Source organism: Danio rerio, chromosome 19 (assembly GCF_049306965.1).
Source record: "Danio rerio strain Tuebingen ecotype United States chromosome 19, GRCz12tu, whole genome shotgun sequence".
Lineage (NCBI taxonomy): Eukaryota > Metazoa > Chordata > Actinopteri > Cypriniformes > Danionidae > Danio > Danio rerio.
The window spans coordinates 44917647-44940895 of NC_133194.1; the positions used below are offsets into that span (position 1 = coordinate 44917647).

The 23249-nt window shown below is 36.4% G+C and overlaps 1 long non-coding RNA gene across 1 annotated transcript; it reads left to right on the plus strand.

Annotated features, from left to right (window-relative positions):
- The first annotated feature begins 289 nt into the window (after positions 1-289).
- LOC141379181 (uncharacterized) lies at positions 290-23137 on the plus strand. The gene is made up of 3 exons (XR_012395259.1): positions 290-370; positions 9081-9202; positions 21441-23137. It is a non-coding gene; the product is annotated as an uncharacterized lncRNA (long non-coding RNA).
- Positions 23138-23249: the final 112 nt, after the last annotated feature.

The following is a 23249-nucleotide window of genomic DNA, read 5'->3' on the forward strand; positions in this document are numbered from 1 at the left end:
GATGTCCTCATATTTCACCTCTTTTTTTTGTAATACCTGTGTCATACCTACGTCATTATACAGATTTGTGTCCTGATATGTCACAAAAACACGCACACACACACACACATATACAGTACATGTTTGTATGTTTCAAGCTTGTAATACAGTTTCATTTCATTTACAAACCAAATTAAGGCCCATATTAGTTTAAAGGGAGCTGTTTTTATTAGGTTATTATCTTAGAGTACGTTTATTTTGGACTGTGAGAAAATTGGGTATGCTTCTGACGTCACAGCCCCTGGCGCGCGCTAGCGTTTTCTCTCACCACACGGAGGCGACATTTCAAACTGACTGGTGCTCAATCACTCGCACATTTGGGATAAATAAGGTATATGTAAACCTGTTTTTTCCTTTACTGATAAACATCCGGTGAACTGTTAATGTGACTTTTTTCCATTTTATAAGATTCCAATCAGTGTTGTTATATAATTAATATATAATAAGTTAAAGACACGTTGGCATTCGTTTAGTTGCTCGGGCGTAAAACGAGGTAAAAAGCCGTTTGTACACACGTGCCCGTCAGAATTAGCAGGCTAGCGCAGAAGCTCTTTTAAAAGTACTGGGGTAAAATAAATGTTCATATTTTTAAGATATGGCAGAGGAAATTGTAATTTAATGCAGTGCTTCTTGTACATTCTGAGACCCACTTTATATTAACTATCACTAGCCAGTGGAGATCGCAGATTTTTAAAAGAAAACAGACTTAAAACTCACCGATTTTGTAATTGCATACAGTTCAGCAGATGAACTTGACCCAGGATACTGACAAATTAAAAGTTCTTCCACATATACCCTATACTGTGGCCTTTGTGTAATCGAATCTTCAAATGGTTCATTTCATTTTCTGAACACAGTATTTTAAATTATTTTAATATTCTAATTATATACCCCTGCTGAAAAATCCAGCTTAAACCAGCCTAGGCTGGTTGGCTGGTTTTAGCTGGTCAACCAGCCTGGTTTAAGAGGGGTTTTGGCCATTTCCAGGCTGGTTTCCAGCCATTTCCAGCCTGGTCTTAGCTGGTCAGGCTGGAAAATGACCAGCCAAATCCAGCTAAAACCAGCTTGACCAGCCTGGTTTAAGCTGGACATAGCTGGTTTTGGCTGGGCTCCCAGCCTGGCTAGGCTAGTCAAGCTGGTTTTAGCTGGTCATCTCCCAGCCTGACCAGCTAAGACCAGGCTGGAAATGGCTGGAAACCAGCCTGGAAATGGCCAAAACCCCTCTAAAATCAGCCTGGTCGACCAGCTAAAACCAGCCAACCAGCCTAAGCTGGTTTAAGATGCATTTTTCAGCAGGGACTAAATTACAAATTTAGCATTTAAAAACATAATGCTTTTTAACGGTATTGTAATGTGTGCCTAATGAGAGCTTGAATTACCCTAACGGCTTAAGAAGCAATATTATTAGTTAATTCGTTTATTACTGCATTTAAAGTCAATATTAAGAAACATATTGCTTTAATCAAGCATTTGTGTTGTTAATTTGAACACTGATGTGTATTTAAAATATTTCCATCAATTAAACAGACATTTTCTGTCAACAACACTTCCAATTTTAGAAACGTGTGATTTGAAGACACAGACGAGCACAACATATTTACTTAGTGTATTGTCATATTGGTTTTTATATCGATAAGTTGAAAGTCGACACCGCTAAAATACGAAGGACTGAAAGTATAGTTCTTGTGGTATCTATTTTACATTATAATATCAAGGTTTGTATATTATAATGCGATTAGTTCATCGCCAGTCACTTCAGGAGGAGGTGTGAATTAATTTAGCTAAACTGCGACATGGTCATCTTCCGCAAATACTACCCAACGTCAGGTAATGTTTCTCTCTCTCTATCTCTGTTTAAAATAGTTGGTAAAGCGACAGGGGCGGACTGGGACTAAAAAATAGCCCTGGCACTGTAGCCACACCAGCCCACATTACAACCCCGACACAGCCCCATCCAGGGACACGAACATTCACGACTTATATTGTTGTACAAGGTGAAATAATGTAAGTAGTACCATATTTTGTGCAGCAGATGTCCTTTAAGCTGAAACCCATCATTGGGAAACCCCTATACACGCACATTCACATAAATGCACTACGGACAATTAGGCCTACCCAATTCACCTATAGCACATGTGTTTGGACTTATGAGGGAAACCGGGAGAAAACCCACGCGAACATGCAAACTCCACACAGAAACACCAACTGACCTAGCCGAGGTTTGAACCATTGACCTTCTTGCTGTCGACAGTATCCTTTCGAGACTATTTCCGTTAATATTATGCATTTGGCATCGTCTGATTTTTAGAGCAATTTTTGGCTTTCTCTGGGCTTTTCAGCACCACCTTTCCTTTTTTTACGGTCCATCTCTGATAATTAGCTTGTGTTGCACTTACTGTTTGTTTGACATTATTTACGTCCACGTAACCTCTGATTGGGTTGGCCCATCTCGAAACCAGTTGGCTATTGCCGATAGGGCCAATGATTAGCATTTATTATTATTATTACCATCATCATCATCTTCATCATCATCATAACATCCACATCTAGCAAGAGATAAAAGCTGCCTGCATGTAAAAACAATACATATAAAAAAAAACAGCATACCGGCCCACATTTAAAAAATGGTCCGGCCCTTCTGGCATTTGCCAGAATTGCCAGAGGGCCAGTCCGCCGCTGTAAAGCGATGTCACCAAATATTTTGCCTCCACACCCCATAAGATGGGACAGCGCATCAGACTATGGCAGCTGGATAAGTCCGAAAAGGTGCAGTACTTTTTGCATGTGGGTATGTTTTAGTTCGGATCATGTTCTCACCACAAACGAATCGCTCCAGGGTTTGTTTGAAAGCATACCAAGACCACCTCTTCAAGGAGGTACACTTTTTTTGTAATGTAATGTGTATTTATATAGCAAATTAATTGTGCATGGACATACGCCCAAAGCGGTGACCAGGACACCGGGGTTACACCCCTACTCTTTACGAGAAGTGCCATAGGATTTTTAAAGACCACACAGAGAGTCAGGACCTTAGTTTAACATCTCATCTGAAAGACAGCGCTCACTGAGCAGTGTAGAGTCCCCTTCACCAGGGGCGTAGCAGCAAATTCTGGGCCCTGTACCCTCTCAATGTCAGTGGGCCCCCTACACATTTATTTTTAAATTATTTGAATATAAACATGCACAAATAGTGTTTTAATCTATAATCAAAGCAGATTATAATACTGAATGGTTCTTTCATTCACCACCAAATTGATGCATTTGGCCTACTTGTGCTCAAATACCTTTAAATCGTAGGCTACATCGGGTTTGTGTACTGACATTTTGATCCATGAAACTGATGCAAGTTTTGATTAAAAAACATTTATTTTTTCTCCAGAAGAGCAGCCAGGACTGGCCAGTGCTGCTACTGCTGGTGTGTCGGAACCACTGGTTGTTTCTGAAACTGGTTAATGTTGGCAACCTGGCGTTAGCTGGCCTGGCCCATAATTTACTTACAGCAAAAAGCAGCCTGGTTGACAAACTAAGCTAAAGATTTAACATTAGTATACATACATTACAGGGCTCGAAATTAACTTTTTTACTTGGTAGCACTGGTGCTCCCAACTTCAAAAAGTTAGGAGCATCCCAAAAAATTTAGGAGCACCCATTTTCTTTTTAGTTATGCGCCGATCTTGATTCTTAATGGCCGATTTTGATTAGCACACGTACATCTCGGAGATGTCTATTTGACATCTGCATTCACATCTGCAAGACATCTACAAGACGTTTCCTATCAGATGTGAAATAGACTTCTATTAGACATCTTTAAGATGTTTGCGATTCAGAATGTGTGTAAAACTGACATCATACAGACGTCTGCCAGACGTTTGTATACAGCAGGTGCTTTCCAGATCAAGAGATCTTTAACAGACATCTGGCAGACGTATACAGACACAAAATATCTAATACAATGGCATTTCAACCTTTATACCATTAAAAGGGATAAATCAAGTATATAATTTCTTATATTAGTATTACTTAATTGTTTAGATTTTTAAAAGGCACATTAACTTCTTTCACATTTACACATGGATCGATAATTGCAATAATTTGACTATAAACAGCTGAAAAAATTTATTGGAAATAAAAATTCATTCTCTGTCACAAGGGGGCGCTTTAGGAGCGCTGAAATATTACGGTTTCCCTAGTAATGACTGTACACAAATCAGCATTATATGCGACCAAAATGGTGTTATCAATATATTTTGAAATAAATAATGACATTGACATCAATTGGAGGGGCCAATTAATTCGAAGTAGGCTACAAAAAAAATAATAATAAAAAATTGGTGGGATTTCAAAGGGCCCTCTCTCTAGACGGGGCCCTGGGTAGTCAGGTCCACTTTTCCCCCCACTACCACGCCCATGGCCTTCACTATACTGGGGCATTAGGACCCACAAAGACCGCAGGTTGGGCACCCCCTGCTGGCCTCACTAACACTACTTCCAGCAGCAACACAGCTTTCAAATGTGGTCCAGCTTCCAGGTACAGACCGGGCACAGCCATGCTTAGCTTCCGTGAGTAACCAGTCTAAGGCTGCAGGTGACATGACTGTGGCTATGTTATATGTTGGTCCACTTTTGGTGCGCACTTGAGTGCGAATGCTGCATTCACACCAGTCCAAACGAATCGCACCAAGAGGGAAAACAAACTCTAGTGCGATTAATCCAAACTAAAAAAGGCAGTTGTGACAACACCCTAAAACCAGGGCTTTGTGCCGGAATCTGATCCAGCATCTCATTTTACCAATTCTCCTCCTCAGACGCCCTCCTCCCCTGTTCACTTTCACTTTCTTCTGCGACTCCCCAACCCTCTTCACTTTTGTCCGTGACATCCCTGCGCCATCCAACGCACCATCCACCAACCCCCCTCACCCGCTTTCCACTTTAGTGCGCGACACCTCTCCATCCTTGGGTAACATGCCGGATCTGTTACCCCGATCTGTTCCGGGACCTCGCAATTCACAAATGAAGCACTGCCTAAAACACATATTCTTTCAATTCAGTTGGTTGGCCAAGCCCTCAGTCTGACTGGCCCTCCTGCAGCCTTTCCACTGGACCAAGTCACGGGTTTCTCAATGACGCTAAGCTTTAGGAGGTCAGGCTGCATTACATATCCACCCTAAATCTTAAAAGGAAGACGTGATTAAGACGGAACAAAAATAAAGGGAGCGAACAAACATATACAGACACAAGAAACTCATCCTAAACAATCGTGTAACCACAATGGTATTTTTATTAAACATTTAGACAGATGTTTGATCTTTGCTATTTTATTATTAAGGCTTTATGGAACAAACAAGCCCACGCTTCCTGTAAAGTGGACATGCTTAATCGTCTTACGCGCTGAACAATTACTGCATTAATGAGTGAGGATTGGTTCTTAATTTTTGAGATATGTGGCCCGGGTGAATGTCTGTACCTAATCCTGGCATGACTGGGATTTATTAACTCTGTTTGTCTTGGCTGTTGAGTTTCTTCAGGTCAGAGAAATCGTCCGGAAGATTAGCGGAGACTGGTCATGGGAGACCACCAGAATCATGCACTGTAATGGTCTGATGTAAGAGCTTGCAACGAGCGTATTTAAATCGTGGCCTGTCACCATATGCCAGACCATTGTTGTCATCAGGAAAGCGCTTCTGGCTGTTTGCTTGGCACAGGCGGCGTGTTGATAGTTTAGACTCTCATCATATCAAAGGGGAAACCCGACAGATCAGGCTTCAAACTTTTGGACGTGCTTCTAAATTCCATGACATGAGACTGAGTTACTGATATCAGATGCTGATTTATTACTGCTTGGAACTAGCTTATGTAAAATAACGTCTTAATCAAGTGTGTTTTTAGTTCTCTAAAATGCTATGCAATGAAAGTGATGCACTTCTGACAAAGTTTTTAAGCAAAAATCAATTGTATATTAAAGGTTACCTATTATGCAAAAATAACTTTTGTAAGGGGTGTAAACACAGTTGTGTGGCAGCAATGTGTGAATTTAATCGGCTTCTAATAGTAAAAATGTATTAATTCTATGTTTTATAATCAGACTTGATAAAAACACTTTGATTGACATTCTCCCTTTGTACGTGTCATCAAAGGGGAAAGCCCCGCCCACTAGTGACCATCAACTCCCCTCATTAAAGGGTCACGAAACACCAAAACACATGTTTTGAGCTGTTGACAGTCGTATATGTGTCCCACACTGCTAAAAACACTATTAGGACACCTATATTTCACTAAAAAGTGTAAATTGGTTGTTTTTGCATTATTTCAAGCAAATTCGTATGTCCGGTTTGAAACAAATTTTTGAAGCTGCGTCACGGCCATGACATAATAGCGTGTATTCCAGCGTGCAGACTGGACGTCTGTGCCCGAGTGTGTCTTATTACGTCTTACAGTGTGATACATTAATGCATGAGTAAGGCTTGATTCAAACCAATCAGCGCGCTCTATTGTGCAACTTCATTAATATTCATTACTGTCACCGTGTTTTGACGACACTCACCCCACGTTGTATTGGCAAAACAAGCATGAAGTGTTTGCTTTTATAGTTTGCTGCAGTTAAGTTTTGTTTTCATTTTCTCTCTGTGAGAGCTCATCTGGAGTCACGTGTGGATTAACAGTGTACGCGACGCTCGACAACAATAACTTACGTGTCTAAGGAGGAACATTGTTTACCTGAGAGCTGTTCTCATCTGCAAACGCTGAGATTCGGATTCGCTTGTAGTATTCTCTTCATAAAAACGCGGCTCTAGTTGCTGAGGATTGTCCTGTCTCTACAGATTTGGTAAGTGAGCGACCAGTGCTCTTTGTTTATTCAGTTTGTTTGTATCAAACTAAGTTAACTATAGCACCGAGTGTAAACATGTTAGCACCACAACCAAACTTTAACCTTGTGTAGGGTTTTCACCGCATTTCTGATGCTACCTGCCGTGTGCATCTAAGTTTACAGGAAATGCAGAGGTTTTTTTCTCTCATTCGCCATGCGGTATCAAACATTGCAGGAAAAATACATGCTTAGCAGTTCCTCGAATCAAATATCTTGTTTGTCGCGAGGGGCATGAATGAATTCCCTGAATGAAAGAGCCAAACTGCAGTTAAAGTCCACCATTTAATAATTTGGCAAATAATTCCACTACAGATGTCCATTTAGGTTAAACACCATCACTTTTATACTGTGTGTGTGTGTGTGTGTGTGTGTGTGTGTGTGTGTGTGTGTGTGTGTTTGTGTGTGTGTGTGTGTGTGTGTGTGTGTATTTTGTCTCTGAAACTCGCGTGTGCCCAAATAGACACTCCCACACCATCCCACTTTTCTTCCTCCGACACTCCCCCCTAAACAGAGCTGGACACGCCCACTTTTCTGACTTTTTCCAAAGTAGAGGTGTGAAAACACCCTGCTGAAACGAGGGGGTTTCATGGCCCTTTAATATAAGATGTTAGTCTTGTTTTTGAATCTGCCACTATGCTGACACAATTGGCATTTGTAGCTCCACCCTCTTCTGAAAAGAGCACAATCTCATTTGAATTTAAAGCGACAGTCACCAAAACAGCACAATTAGGAACAAAGCCTAAAAGGGGGCAGTTTTAAAGGGTTATAAAACATGATTAGTGTGGTATTTGAAGCTGAAACGTCACATAAACACCCTAGAGAAATCTGAGATTTATTTGAAATTTGGTTAAAAGGGGCATAATAACAGGTCCACTTTAAAGAACGTTTTGTTTTTTATTATTAACTCTTCAAGGCATGCCACTTGGAAAAGAAATGCTTTCTCTGCACCTTATTTGGTTTAACACAAATACCAAAATGGGATTACGCAAGTATAAACCACAAACAAAATAGCATTTTAAGAGCTTTGTTCTAAAAGTAAAGCAGATAATGGGTCTATCCTACATATGCTGTGGTCTTGCCCTGACTTAGAGGGTAGGTCTTATATGTTATTGCCATAGTTGTAGTTACTAATGTGCTATGAGAGCCTAGACTTTTGCTGAGCATTGAATGAAAGCAAAGGTAACCTAAATGTAAAAATACGAGAAAATGCGAATAAATCATTAATTAGGTTAATTTTTCTAATGATAACCATACTGACTATTGTTTCAAATGTTTTTTTTTAATTACTCTTTGTTTGAATCACATAATTGTTTATGTATGTGCCAACCCGATCTCACATACCTTTAACACAAACATCTTTTTTATGTGTTGTCAGAAATGCTAAATCATACAAATTTATATGATTCTATTTATAGGAAAGCATAAGTCATGCCTCCAAACTCCACCCCTAAAACCAACCGCCACTGGGGAATGAGCAAATCATAATAAAATGTAATACGATTTGCCACTAAATCAAAAAAAGTATTTATAAAAGTACCTGTGTATGTGTGGACATTGCCTAAGTACATGATGTAACTACAGAGAAGTTTTTAAATGCAAAAACTGATTGAAACTCATTGGTCATTTTTAGGTGAGATGCTAATGGTCTAATCCATTTCAATGATGTATGCTAAGCTAAGCTAAAAGTGCCTTCACCAGACTCAGAAATTGGCTAAATGGATTGAAAAAATGCTAAAACTCATTAACTCTTTTTTAAAATTGTAAAATAAGCCTATTTAAAAAAAAAAATTATATATATATATATATATATATATATATATATATATATATATATATATTTAAATGGACTTGGTCCTGGAAGGCCAGTGTCCTGCAGATTACAGCTCCAACCCTATATAAACAGATCTGTCTATAGATTTCTAGTGATTCTGAAGACACTGTTCAGGTATGTTGGAGAAAAACCCTGCAAAACCCCCGTTTTATGTTTAGGCCTGGAGTTAGAGGCGGAGTTAGAATTTAAAACCTTTCGAAACCTAAAATAAGTTTTTTAAAAATCCTGTTGTATTGCGCTGTATATCATCAGTGTTTATTATATGCTATATTGACTATATTTTGCTTTATTTCTCTTTCTCTCTCTCCCTCTCTCTCTGTGAACATACAAACATCACTCTGACAGGTGTCGGTCTATGAAGAGAACAAAAAGTAAATTGCCATTGGATTAGGCTGCTGGACTCTGAACCGGAATAGCAGTAGTGCTGAATTATATGAAGGATAATCCTGTGTTTTCCCTGTGCTCTGGTAAGTTCGGGACTCTCTGAATGACTGAACCATTTGTTTTGAGACAAAGCTTTAGGAATCTGGCTCCTTATGGGTTGCACCCATGTCTGAAAAAAAGCTCAATCAGACAGAAAACAGACTGAGCCGACAAAACACTTCAAACCTGAGTCCTGTTCTTTTAACCCATATATGGTAACATCATTGACATTAATTACTGTGTGTGTGTGTGTATGTACACACACACACACACACACACACACACACACACACATATATATTTATATATATATATATATATATATATATATATATATATATATATATATATATATATATATATATATATATATATATATATAATTAGGGCTGGGCTATTTGACAAAATTATTGATTATAATTATAAATACCATGTTATTGTACCATTTTTGTAAAATTAATCAATTAGTTTCTATATATATATATATATATATATATATATATATATATATATATATATATATATATATATTTATATATATATATATATATATATATATATATATATATATATATATATATATATATATATTCATATGTGATTATGTATAATTTTTATTTAGAACTTCAAATATTTGATTAAAATTGTAGAAATATAAAAGAAATATGAACAAAATATGAAACACTTTAGAAAGACTAATGAATAAAGGTCCAACATGAAATTAAATCACTGATAATGGTGTGTAATATTGCACTCAATTCCAAAAATGTCATAAAGGGTAAAAAGCATTGTATTAAAGGCACCATGAAATAGAAGTTAAGATTGTCCTTTTTCCTCTTTTGTGACATAAATCCACTTGAAACAGACCTGGAATGGCATGGTTTTGTTCTTTGACAACCAATTGGATGGTTTAAAAATAGGCGTTGCTAACAAAATGATGGAAGATTGACGAATGGATGAATCCAGAGCAGAAACAAAACATCCATTCCCATATCCCCGCACTAAAGGACTGATAACCTAAGGCACTGATAGCTCCACTCTAAATTACTGATAGTCCCATCTTAAAGCACTGATAGCCCCACAAATGTAATGTGTATTTATTTATTTTATGTAATGTGTATTTAATCTGTATTTACAAAGTTAACAATTATGAGGAGGGGGGTCTCTCCACACCACCACCAGTGTGCAGCATCCAGTTGATGCGACAGCAGCCACAGAACAACGGTGCCAGTGCGCTCACCACACACCATTGGTTGAGTGGAGAGACAGTGATAGAGCCAATTCTGTGGATGGTCAAATGACTAATAGCTCCGCCCTAAATATAGAACTGCCCTAAAGCACTGTTAGCCCTGCCTTAAAGGACGGATAGCTCTGCCCTAAATTAATGATAGCCCCGCCCTAAAGGACTGGCAACTCTGCCCTAAACAACTGATTACCCCGCCCTGAAGCACTGATAACCCCACCCTAAATGACTGAAAGCCCTGCTCAAATGCACTGATAGCCTTGAACCTAAAGCACTGATAGCCCTACCCTTAATGACTGATAGCCCTGCTGAAAGCACTGATGGCCCCGCCCTAAAGCACTGATAGCCCCACCCTAAAGTACTGATAGCTCTCCCCTAAATAACTGATAGCCCTTCCCTAAAGCACTGATGGCCCCGCCCTAAAGCACTGATAGCCCAACCCTAAAGCACTGATGGCCCCGCCCTAAAGCACTGATAGCCCCACCCTAAAGCACTGATAGCTCTCCCCTAAATAACTGATAGCCCTTCCCTAAAGCACTGATGGCCCCGCCCTAAAGCACTGATAGCCCCACCCTAAAGCACTGATAGCTCTCCCCTAAATAACTGATAGCCCTTCCCTAAAGCACTGATGGCCCCGCCCTAAAGCACTGATAGCCCCACCCTAAAGCACTGATAGCTCTCCCCTAAATAACTGATAGCCCTTCCCTAAAGCACTGATGGCCCCGCCCTAAAGCACTGATAGCCCAACCCTAAAGCACTGATAGCTCTCCCCTAAATGACTGATTGCCCTGCCCTAAAGCACTGATGGCCCCGTCCTAAAGCACTGATAGCCCCACCCTAAAGCACTGATAGCTCTCCGCTAAATGACTGATAGCCCCGCCCTAAAGCACTTATAGCCCCACCCTAAAGGACTAATAGCTATGCCCTAAATGACTGATAGCCCCGCCCTAAAGCACTGATAGCCCTGCACTACAGCATTGATAGCCCCGCCCTAAAAGACAGAAAGCCCTACCCTTAATGACTGATAGCCCGGCCCTAAAGCACTGATAACCTCACCCTAAAGGACTGACAACTCTGCTCTAAATTTCTGATAGCCCCACCCTAAAGCACTGATAGCTCCGGCCTAAAGCACTGATAGCCCCGCCCTACAGCATTGATAGCCCTGCCCTTAAAGTCTGATAGCCCCACCCTAAAGCACTTATTGCCCCGCCCTACAGCATTGATAGCCCTGCCCTTAATGTCTGATAGCCCCACCCTTATTGCCCCGCCCTAAAGGCATTCCATGTGACCAGAAAGTAAAGAAAGTCATTTCGTGGGTGGAGTGAAGGACATGGTAGTATTTGATAAAAGTTTATGAGGGCAAATTAATAATGAAGCGCACAGATGCATTGTTTATAACAAGCACTACTAATATATGCATATCAAAAAAGAAAAGTACATTTTGATTTTGTGAAATCTTTACCCTCCAGTAATGCTCCAGTGCTCTTCCAATGAGCATTTGTCTGAGGTTGACTTTGACTGACAGGAACTAAAAAGCCTCTTCATCTTGTTTCCTCCTGTTCTGCACACACAGTCCATGTTTTAAACACAAGCTGCGGGACATGAGGATGTGCTTTCGGCAGATTGAGGAGTTTGGATACAAGAGGCCTTTTCTTTAGCTGGAGAAAAGGTGTCTCAGGTCTTTTAAAAGGTCTCTTTCATTGAAGGTGCTGGAAACACACCAGGCCGTCCCGCTCAGCAGAACACACAAACCTGCTTCTGTTCAGCCTCTGGCCTGCTTTACACCCCTGACATCATTTTGGGAAAAGAAAGCAATGAGTTTGGAAGTTAGTTTACGCGGGGCAGATTTGATATATGTTTAAATATTCTACGACAAGATCTCATTGCATTTTGTAGCTGTTTTAGATTTTGGGAAATCAGTGGCCAATTTGTGTGCATTACAGAGATAATTCACCCAAAAGTGACAATTATTTTATTATTTATTCTCTCTTCCTTTGTTTCAAACGTTTATGAGTTTCTTTCTTTTGTTGCAAATAAAAGAAGATACTTTGAAGTGTGTTAAAAACCTGTAACCATTATATTTGTTATTCCTACTTTGGTAGTGAATGGTTTTCTTCAAAGTATCTTCTTTTGTGTTTAACTGAAGAAAGAAGTAAATGGTAAGTAAATATTTATTTTTTTGGTGAAACTATCCCTTTAAATGCTTGTGTACTACTTGCTTTGCTGCTTTGAACTAGAAATACTCACCGGCCACTTTATTAGGTACACCTTACTAGTATCGGCTTGGACCCCCGTTTGCCTTCAGAACTGCCTTAATTCTTTGTGGCAAAGATTCAACAACATACTGGAAATATTCCTCAGAGATTTTGCTCCATATTGACATGATAGCATCACGCAGTTGCTGCAGATTTTTCGGCTGCACATCCATGATGCGAATCTCCAGTTTCACCACATCCCAAAGGTGCTCTATTGGATTGAGATCTGGTGACTGTGGAGGCCATTTGAGTACAGTGCACTCATTGTCATGTTCAAGAAACCAGTCTGAGATGATTCATGCTTTATGACATGGCATGTTATCCTGCTGGATAGACATGGTCAGCAACAATACTCAGGTAGGCTGTGGTGTTGACACGATGCTCAATTGGTACTAATGGGCCCAAAGTGTGCCAAGAAAATATCCCCCACACCATTACACCACCACCACCAGCCTAAACTGTTTATACAAGGCAGGATGGATTCATGCTTTCATGTTGTTGATGCCAAAAATCGAGACTCATCAGAGCAGGCAACATTTCTCCAATCTTCTATCGTCCAATTTTGTTGAGCCTGTGTGAATTGTAGCCTCAGATTTCTGTTCTCAGTTGACAGGAGTGGCACCCGGTGTGGTCTTCTCCTGCTGTAGCCCATCCGCCTCAAGGTTGGACGTGTTGTGTGTTCAGAGATGCTCTTCTGCAAATCTCGGTTGTGATGAGTGGTAATTTGAGTTATTGTTGCCTTTCTATCAGCTCGAACCAGTATGGCCTTTCTCCTCTGACCTCTGGCATAACCAAAAGTGGTTGCATCCACAGAACTGCCAATCACTGGATATTTTTCTCTTTTTCGGATCATTTTCTGTAAACCCTAGAGATGGTTGTGCGTGAAAATCCCAGTAGATCAGCAGTTTCTGAAATACTCAGACCAGCCCATCTGGCACCAACAACCCTGCCATGTTCAGAGTCACTTAAATCACCTTTCTTCTCCATTCTGATGCTTGGTTTGAACTGTTGCAGATCGTCTTGATCATGTCTAGATTCCTAAATGCATTGAGTTGCTGCCATGTGATTGGCTGATTAGAAATTTACGTTAATGAGCAGATGGACAGGTGAAACTAATAAAGTGGCCGGTGGTTGTATATCATTACCATGTATAGAAACAACTTCAAATTTAATGAATAACTCTTATATTTCTCCATCATTTTAAAAATGTTTATTACTAAAGTGATTGAAAGATTTTTTTTATGAAACCAAAACATACAAATTCATGCAAACAGGCCACTATAGTGTACCAGCATGTGAAAACAATCACAGACTGCCATTGAAGCATTGGCTTTTGAAGCTTTGCTTAGCACTTTTTCAATCCTGCTGTGTTTTGGGATGCAAGAACTGATTGATGTGCTGTCTCTTCAGCTGTGTGTTACTGAGTTTAGCAACACACAGACTGAAATAAAATTACACACAGTAACTCATTCATTCATTTTCACCTCAGTCGCTTTGTTAATTAGGGGTCACCAGAGCGAAATGAACCGCCAACTTATCCAGCACATGTTTTACTCAACGGATGCCCTTTCACCTGCAACCCATCCCTGGAAAACATCCATACACACTCATTCACAACTGAATATTTAGCTTACCCAATTCACCTATACCACGTCTTTGGACTGTGCAGAAAACTGGAGCACCCGGAGGAGTCCCATGCAAACACAGGGAGAACATGCAAACTCCACACAGAAACTTCAACTGACCCAGCCGAGGCTCGAACAAGCAACCTTCTTGCTGTGAGGTGTATGTGCTACCCACTGCGCCACTGTGTAGCCACACAGTAACTCGTAACATTAAAATAGAGCACAGTGTGAATTTGGTATCTTTATTACCCTCTAATCAAATGGTAGACTCTATATACATGCTTTAGATTAGTCAGTATTAGAGCCAAAACTGGAACTAATTTAAAAGAACTTAAGATCATGGTGCAAAAATTAATACACCCGAATCAATGTTACGTAAAAAATTTTTTAATAAAGACTGAGAGAAGGAAGATATCAAGAGAACCATTAAATGTTACATTCAGTTGAAATTTTGCAAAACTTAAATGTATTATCTTTCTATTCCTAAACATGTTGGGTGACCAAACTCATGAATATAGCTCTTTTAAATAAAACAGTTTTGTTTAAACCAAAATATAATGCCTATATAAAATATAAACAAATTAGTTTATTCATTCATTAATTTTTTTGTTTATTAATGTATCTAATTATTTATTTATTTATTCATTAATTTATTTTTATTTGTTTATTTATTTTGTCCATTTATTTATTTATTTACTCATTAATGTATTTAAAATTCATTTAGTCCTTTATTTTTATTTATTTATTAATTTATCTATTTATTTTTATTTATTTATTTACTCACTAATTTTTATTTATTTTTACTCACTCTGTTTGTTCATTTATTCCTTTATTTTTATTTATTATTTATCCATTAATTTCTTTGTTAACTTTTGTTTGTTTGTATTTATTTATTTATCCATTTATTTATTTTTTGCACATAAATTTTTTGTTTATTTTTATTTGTTTATTTATTAATTAATTTGTTTGTTTATTTTATCCATTTATCTATTTATTTACTCATTTATCTATTAATTTATTTTTCAATTTATGTATTTATTTACTTATTTGTTTATTTTTTATTTGTTTTATACATTCATCAATTTATTTATTTATTCTTTAGTTTTTATATTTATTTCTTTATTTACTTATTCATTTATTTGTTTATTTTTGTTTGTTTATTTATTATTTATATATTTATAAATGTTTTATTAATTAATTTGTTATTTATTTTATTTATTTGTTTACTCATTCATCCGTTTATTTATATGTTTGTTTTTATTTGTTCATATTTATTAATGTATTAATTTATTTACAAATTAATTTATTTGTTGTGCACTGTATATAGTTGTTGTTGTTGTTGTTGACTGAGCACAAGTTTAAAAGAAAAGCAAATATTGACAAATAGTGAATGTGCAAAAAAAAAAAAAAACGGCAGCAATTTACAAAGCTAACCAATATTTTTGGTGTGGGAAAGATTGCTGAGCCGTCGTGTTCTTCGGAGCACAGCGGAAGTGAAGGGCCCGAGGTCTCACCAGTCCTGCTGATGTGTGTGTATTTATAAATTCTCCTAATGTCCCTCTGTGGGCGTTCAGTCTTGGATAACACTGCGCTTTCTGGGACGTGAGTGAATGTGTCCTGCAAGCGTCAAGAGCTCCACATTTGCGCTCTTCACATGTGTTGTCTGTTTACTCTCTAGTAGGTGTTTATGTCTTTCAGTAAAAAGAAACGGGTGACCTTGTCCAGTTGCTGTGTGTGTTTATCTCTGTTTGTTTTGGTGTTAATAGCGGAGGATGCTGTATGCTTATATAGGTGAAACTAATGTGATGGATTTTTCTCGTGTGAATTGTTTGATGGTAATCCTTTGAGGTTGCTGTGGGTCACCTGCACTTTCATGAGGACTAACCGGATTAGAATTGGGAAAAATTATATGTGATTAAGTATAAATGAGCTTGGTTTTATCATGTCACATGTAGTTTTTTTTAAATAATAACTTCTTCCAGATCTTGCTTTAAGGTCTAAAACATGTTAAAGGGGACCTAGTATGCAAAAATCACTTTTATAAGGGGTTTAAACAGTTGTGTGGCAACAGTGTGTGAATATAACCAGCTGCTATTGATAAAAGTGTATAAGTTGTATGTTTTATAATCACACTATATTTTTTTAATGTCTAAAAACAGTCTGCAGAAGCACTTTAATTGACATTCTTCCTCTGTATGTGTCATCAAAGGGGAAAGCCCCGCCCACTAGTGAGGATGTCTCCCTCATTAGCATAGGACATTAGTCTTATTTTTGAATCTGCCACTATGCTGACACTTAGGCATTTGTAGCTCCGCCCTCTTTTGAAAAGAGCACAATCTCATTTGAATTTAAAGTGACAGTCACCGAAATGACATAGTTAGGATCAAAGCCTAAAAGGGAGGGTTTCAGAGAGTTATAAAAGATTGTTTGTGTGGTATTTTGAGCTGAAACTTCACACACACTCAAGGGACATGAGAGACTTATTTTACATTTTCTAAAAAGAGGCATAATAGGTCGCCTTTAACACACTTTAAACCTATTTAACCAGTTTGCATGGGTGTGTAATATTTATGAAAATATCTTACACTGCAAAAAATGCTTTTCTTTCTTAGATTTTTTGTCTTGTTTCTAGTCCAAATATCTACGATTTCTCAAATCAAGAAGCATTTTCTGGACAAGCAAAACATACTGTCTTGTTTTAAGAAATAATATGCCAAAACGAAGTGAGTTTTTCCCTCAAATCAAGCAAAATCATCTGCCAATGGGGTAAGCAAAATAATCTTGTTTTTTTGATTTGTGATAAGATAATTTAGCTTACCCCATTGGCAGATTATTTAGCTTGATTTGAGGAAAAACTCACTTCATTTTGGCATATTATTTCTTAAAACAAGACAATATGTTTTGCTTGTCTAGAAAATGCTTCTTGATTTAAGAACTTTTAGATATTTGGATTAAAAACAAGACAAAAAAATCTCAGTAAGAAAAGCATTTTTTTTTGCAGTGAGGGCATCTATGATGAAAATCATCTTTTGTAAGCTGTTTGGACAGAACTGTGTGTAGGTAAAGTGTGTCCACTGTCAAACTGGAGTGATATAAACCCAACAAGTCTCTTTAAAAACAAACCCTGACATTAAAATAGGACCCAAATCCCAGAGTTTTTGAGGCCCACTGCAATGTTATGTAGGAGTGCGTTTTTTCCCCAACCACTGATTGATTGACAAGCGTCATGTTTCCATAATAACATGCACAGTGATGTCCACAGAATTTTTCATAACCTAAATGATATGTCAGGCGACACAGTGGCTCAGTGGTCAGTACAGTCACCTCACAGCAAAAAGGTTGATTCGAAGGTCTGCTTGTATGTATATATATATATATATATATATATATATATATATATATATATATATATATATATATAGTTGAAGTCAGAATTATTAGGCCCCCCTGAATTATTAGCGCCATTGTTTATTTTTTCACTAATTTCTGTTTAATGAAGGGAAGACTGTTTCAGCACATTTTTAATCATAATAGTTTTAAAAACATAAATAACTGATTTATTTTATCTTTGCCATGATGACAGTAAATAATATTTTACTAGATATTTTTCAAGACACTTTTTCAAGACACTTCTATGACAAGCTTTACTAGGTTAATAAGGTGAACTAGGTTAGGGTAATTAGGCAAGTTATTCTATAACGATGGTTTGTTCTGTAGATTATCAAAAAAAAAAAAAAACTAGCTTAAAAGGGCTAATAATTTTGTCCCAAAATTTTTTATTTTTTTTAAATTAAAAACTGCTTTTATTCTAGCCGAATTAAACCAATAAGACTTTCTCCAGAGGAAAAAATATTATCAGGCATACTGTGAAAATGTCCTTGCTCTGTTAAAAATAATTTGGGAAATAAATAAATAAAAAAAAATTCAAAAGGGGGCTAATAATTCTGACTTCAACTGTGTGTGTGTGTGTGTGTGTGTGTGTGTGTGTGTGTGTGTGTGTGTGTATATATATATATATATATATATATATATATATATATATATATATATATATATATATATATATATATATATATATATATATATATATAATAAGGATGCTTTAAATTAATCAACAGTGACATATATTTCAGATAAATGCTAAAACTCTGAGCTTTTTTAACATATTGATAATACCATATAATAATAATATTCATAAAATATTTTTGAAGAGTAAATCAAAATATTGGAATCATCTCTGAAGGATCATGTGACTTGAGTAACAAAGCTAAAATGTCAGCTTTGAAATCACAGGAATAAATAAAAATGTAAAGATATCAAAAACAAAAACTGTTATTTGTAAAAATCTAGAAAAATGTTAATCAAAAATATAAAAAATTACAATAAAACAAAAGAATCATCCACACACTGCATGTGGAAATCATCAAACATTTATCCGCATCTACACAGGATCGATGTGCTCCTGTGTAAACATGCGCTCAGTCATTTTGAGAGAATGAATCAAAAGGCCATCTTGTTGATGTCAAGGCCAAGATTAACCCTCCTGAACAGGTGCTGGGGATGTGCTGTACAGTATTATAAGCTCTGGACATGTGTCCGCGTGTGTCACCTAACCACAGAGACAATAGGCAAAGAAGAATAGTAACAGTCTATAATCACTCTCCGACACTGCGAACTACACTTTGAGAATTAATGCCAAAGTTCTGTGATGTTGAAATGGATGATGATGGAGCATAGAGGGACATCAACAATCAATAGCTTGCATTTAGTTTATGTGATTTTATGCAGACCGTCCTAATGGCTTGGGCTGCTGCTGTACTGTACGCAAGGCTTTAGTGCAACCGTGGAATGCATTAGTCCTTTTAAGCCGTGTGCTTTATTCCCAGCTTGCAACTTTAGCAACATGAACTTCAATGCACATTCATTAACCAATGCTTATTATTATCATTGAGTTTCGGAATGATTAAAAGGGGACCCATTGTGGAAAAATAATTTCATAAGGAGTTTGTGTGGAAACAGTGTGTAAAATTAATCAGCTTCTAATGGTAAACATGTATTAATCATATGTTTAATAGTCACACTTGATAAAGACAGTCTGCAGAAACCCTTTGATTGACATTCTCCCTTTGTGCATGTGATCAGAGGGGGAAAGCCCCGCCCATTAGTGACCACCCTACCCTTTTTAGCATATGGGTTAATCTTTGCATTGCCTTGCCTTATTTATTTACTCACTCATTTTTATTTATTTTTACTCACTCTATTTGTTCATTTATTCCTTTATTTTTATTTATTATTTATTTATTCATTCTTTTATCCATTAATTTCTTTGTTAACTTTTGTTTGTTTGTATTTATTTATTTATCCATTTATTTATTTTTGCACATAAATTTTTTCTTTATTTTTATTTGTTTATTTATTAATTAATTTGTTTGTTTATTTTATCCATTTATCTATTTATTTACTCATTTATCTATCAATTTATTTTTCAATTTATGTATTTATTTACTTATTTGTTTGTTTTATTTGTTTTATACATTCATCAATTTATTTATTTATTCGTTATTTTTTATATTTATTTCTTTATTTACTTATTCATTTATTTGTTTATTTTTGTTTGTTTATTTATTAATTATATATTTATAAATGTTTTATTAATTAATTTGTTATTTATTTTATTTATTTGTTTACTCATTCATCCGTTTATTTATATGTTTGTTTTTATTTGTTCATATTTATTAATGTAATAATTTATTTACAAATTAATTTATTTGTTGTGCACTGTATATAGTTGTTGTTGTTGTTGTTGACTGAGCACAAGTTTAAAAGAAAAGCAAATATTGACAAATAGTGAATGTGCAAAAAAAAAAAAAAAAACGGCAGCAATTTACAAAGCTAACCAATATTTTTGGTGTGGGAAAGATTGCTGAGCCGTCGTGTTCTTCGGAGCACAGCGGAAGTGAAGGGCCTGAGGTCTCACCAGTCCTGCTGATGTGTGTGTATTTATAAATTCTTATAAATTTATAAATTTGAATCTGCCATTATGCTGACACACAGGCATTTGTAGCTCCGCCCTCTTTTGAAAAGAGTCTCGTTTAAATTTGAACCGCCAACTTATCCAGCATATGTTTTACACAGTGGATGCCCTTCCAGCTGCAACCCAGTACTGGCAAACACCTATACATACTCATTTACATTTACATTTACATTTAGTCATTTAGCAGACGCTTTTATCCAAAGCGACTTACAAATGAGGACAAGGAAGCAATTTACACAACTATAAGAGCAACAATGAATAAGTGCTATAGGCAAGTTTCAGGTCTGTAAAGTCTAAGAAGGAAAGTATTAGTGAATTTTTATTTATTTCTTTATTTTTTTTAAATACAGTTAGTGGTATATCCAGAGAGGCAATTGCAGATTAGGAAGTGAAGTGGAGACTAAATAGTTGAGTTTTTAGTCGTTTCTTGAAAACAGCGAGTGACTCTGCCGTTCTGATGCAGTTAGGGAGTTCATTCCACCAACTGGGCAGATTGAACGTGAGCGTTCGGGAACGTGATTTCTTCCCTCTTTGGGATGGAACTACAAATACATACTCATTCACACACATACACTACAGCCAATTTAGTTTATTCAATTCACCTACACCACATGTCTGGACTGCGGGGGAAACCAGACCACCCGGAGGAAACCCACGCCAACAGGGGAAAAACATGCAAACTCCACAAAGAAATGCCAAATGACCCAGCCGGGACTCAAACCAGTGTCCTTCTTGCTGTGAGGCGATGGTGCTAACCACTAAGCCATCGTGCCGCTTATCCCTGCTAAATTAAAGTATTAATGTTGATAATGTTGATAATTTCTTTGCTCGTTTTTTCTTTATTAATAACAATAATAAAAATAAAAATAAATAAATAAATAACAAAAAATAAATAATAAATTAATTAATTAATTAATTAATAAAAATAATAAATTTTTATTGAACAGCAAAAATAGAATATTAGATAGAATGATTTCCCAAGGATCATGTGGCTGAAGTGATTATGCTAAAGCATTTTTGTCCTCAAATCACAGGAAAAACTATATTCATACATATTCAAATAGAAACTGCTATTTTAAATTGTAAACAAATTTTGAAAGTTGTATATGTTTTGCTGTATTTCAGATTTTTCAAATGAATGCAGGCTTGGAGCAGGAGAGACTTCCTCAAAAAAGCTTTAAAAGTTTTACATTAAAAACCTTTGACTGTAGGTCGCATAGCTGCTGATCAGTGGCTGATTGTGTGAAATGGAAGCAAAGCGACACCGGAAGTCTCAGATAAGTTACAAATGGCAAGTAAATATATAGCTGATATATACGATAAGTAAAATTCAACTCTATAACAGGTTTGAATTATTAAGCAGAAGAACATAGGCTACTTTTTGTACAGGAAAAATAAATGGCGTGACTTAAATTTGAAGTCTTGCACATTTACATCATGTAAAATATCTGTGTTGAAAATTCAGTGGCTTCGCCAAATTGTAATCAAACATTTTAGTTTGCTAATTTTTCTAGTAAGTAAAGAAACAGGAATGATAAAGAGTTTAAGCCAATGTAGTCTAATTTTGTTTTGTGGTGTTTATTAGCAGAGTCAAAGCCCTGTGTCGTGAACTGACTCACTGAGGTTTCCACAAAGGTTATTATTATTAAAGCACACTGAACCAATTCTTAAAGCAGCATCTACACTTATAGTTTTGTGTTTAACACCTCAATCGAAAGCTCGGGTAAAGATGACTTATTCCTGAGGAAAAGGTTTTGAGATATTAATAAATATAATACAGTCACATACGTTTTAAGATATTTAGCCGAACAATGTAGATAACTGTCTAGGTAGATAACTGTCTAGGTAAAGGTAAAAAAAATGGCACAAACTAAACCAGAAGCCTTGCACATTTACTTTACATCAAATATTTGCTTTGAAAATTCAGCAACTTGTAGTCAGACTTTTGAGTTTGCAATATTTTTTAAAAGATAATGAAAATATTATAGATTTTTAAGGCAGTCTAATTTAGTTTTGAGGTATTAATTAGGGGAGTCAAACACCTGTCAAACACAGGTTTTCATAAGGGCTGCATACTCTGGTATTATTATTATTCAACACCTCAATGAAAATCTCAGATAAAGATATGAGCTTTTCCTGAGGAAAATGTTTTGACATATTAATAGATATAATTCAATATAGCAAGTTTTGAGATATTAAGCAGCACGAATAGTCTTCTGTTTGTGTACAGGTAAAGTAAATGGTGCACATGAAACCGGAAGTCTGGCACATTTACTTTATGTATAATTTCCGTGTGTCTTCTTACATTTAAATATTAAGTATATTTTCAACAAAAGGTAACAAAAATGTTATAGTTTTATGACAGCCTAATTTAGTTTTTAGGTGTGTTGTGAACTGACTCGCAAAGGTTTCCACAAGGGTAGCTCCTATTATTAATATTGGTCCCACTTTATTTTAAGTGGCCTTAACTAGGTACTTAAAATAATTAGTAAATAATTACAATGTACATGCCGTGTTCATAATGGATTGCAGAACACTTCTGGGACTCTTGAGGTGGGATACAGGTATCGTTAGGGACCTTTTTGGGGTACGGGTAAGTTTAAGTTTGGGTTAAGGAGTGAGGAATGGTCAATTACAAATGTAATTACATACAGGTATTAAATCAATCATAAGTACATTGTAAAACATGTATTTACGCAAAAAATACATTGTAACAGTTGATTAAATTTCAGTGTAAGTAACCTACATATTTCTTAAGGCTACTTTATATAAAGTGGTACCTTATTATTATTATTATTATTATTAAAGTACATTTCTGAACCAAACCCCAGCGCAGCATCTACAATCGTCAATCGAAAGATTAGATAAAGATGCGGCCATATCCTGAGGAAAAGGTTATTCACATTAATAGATATAATTCAATCGCATAACAAG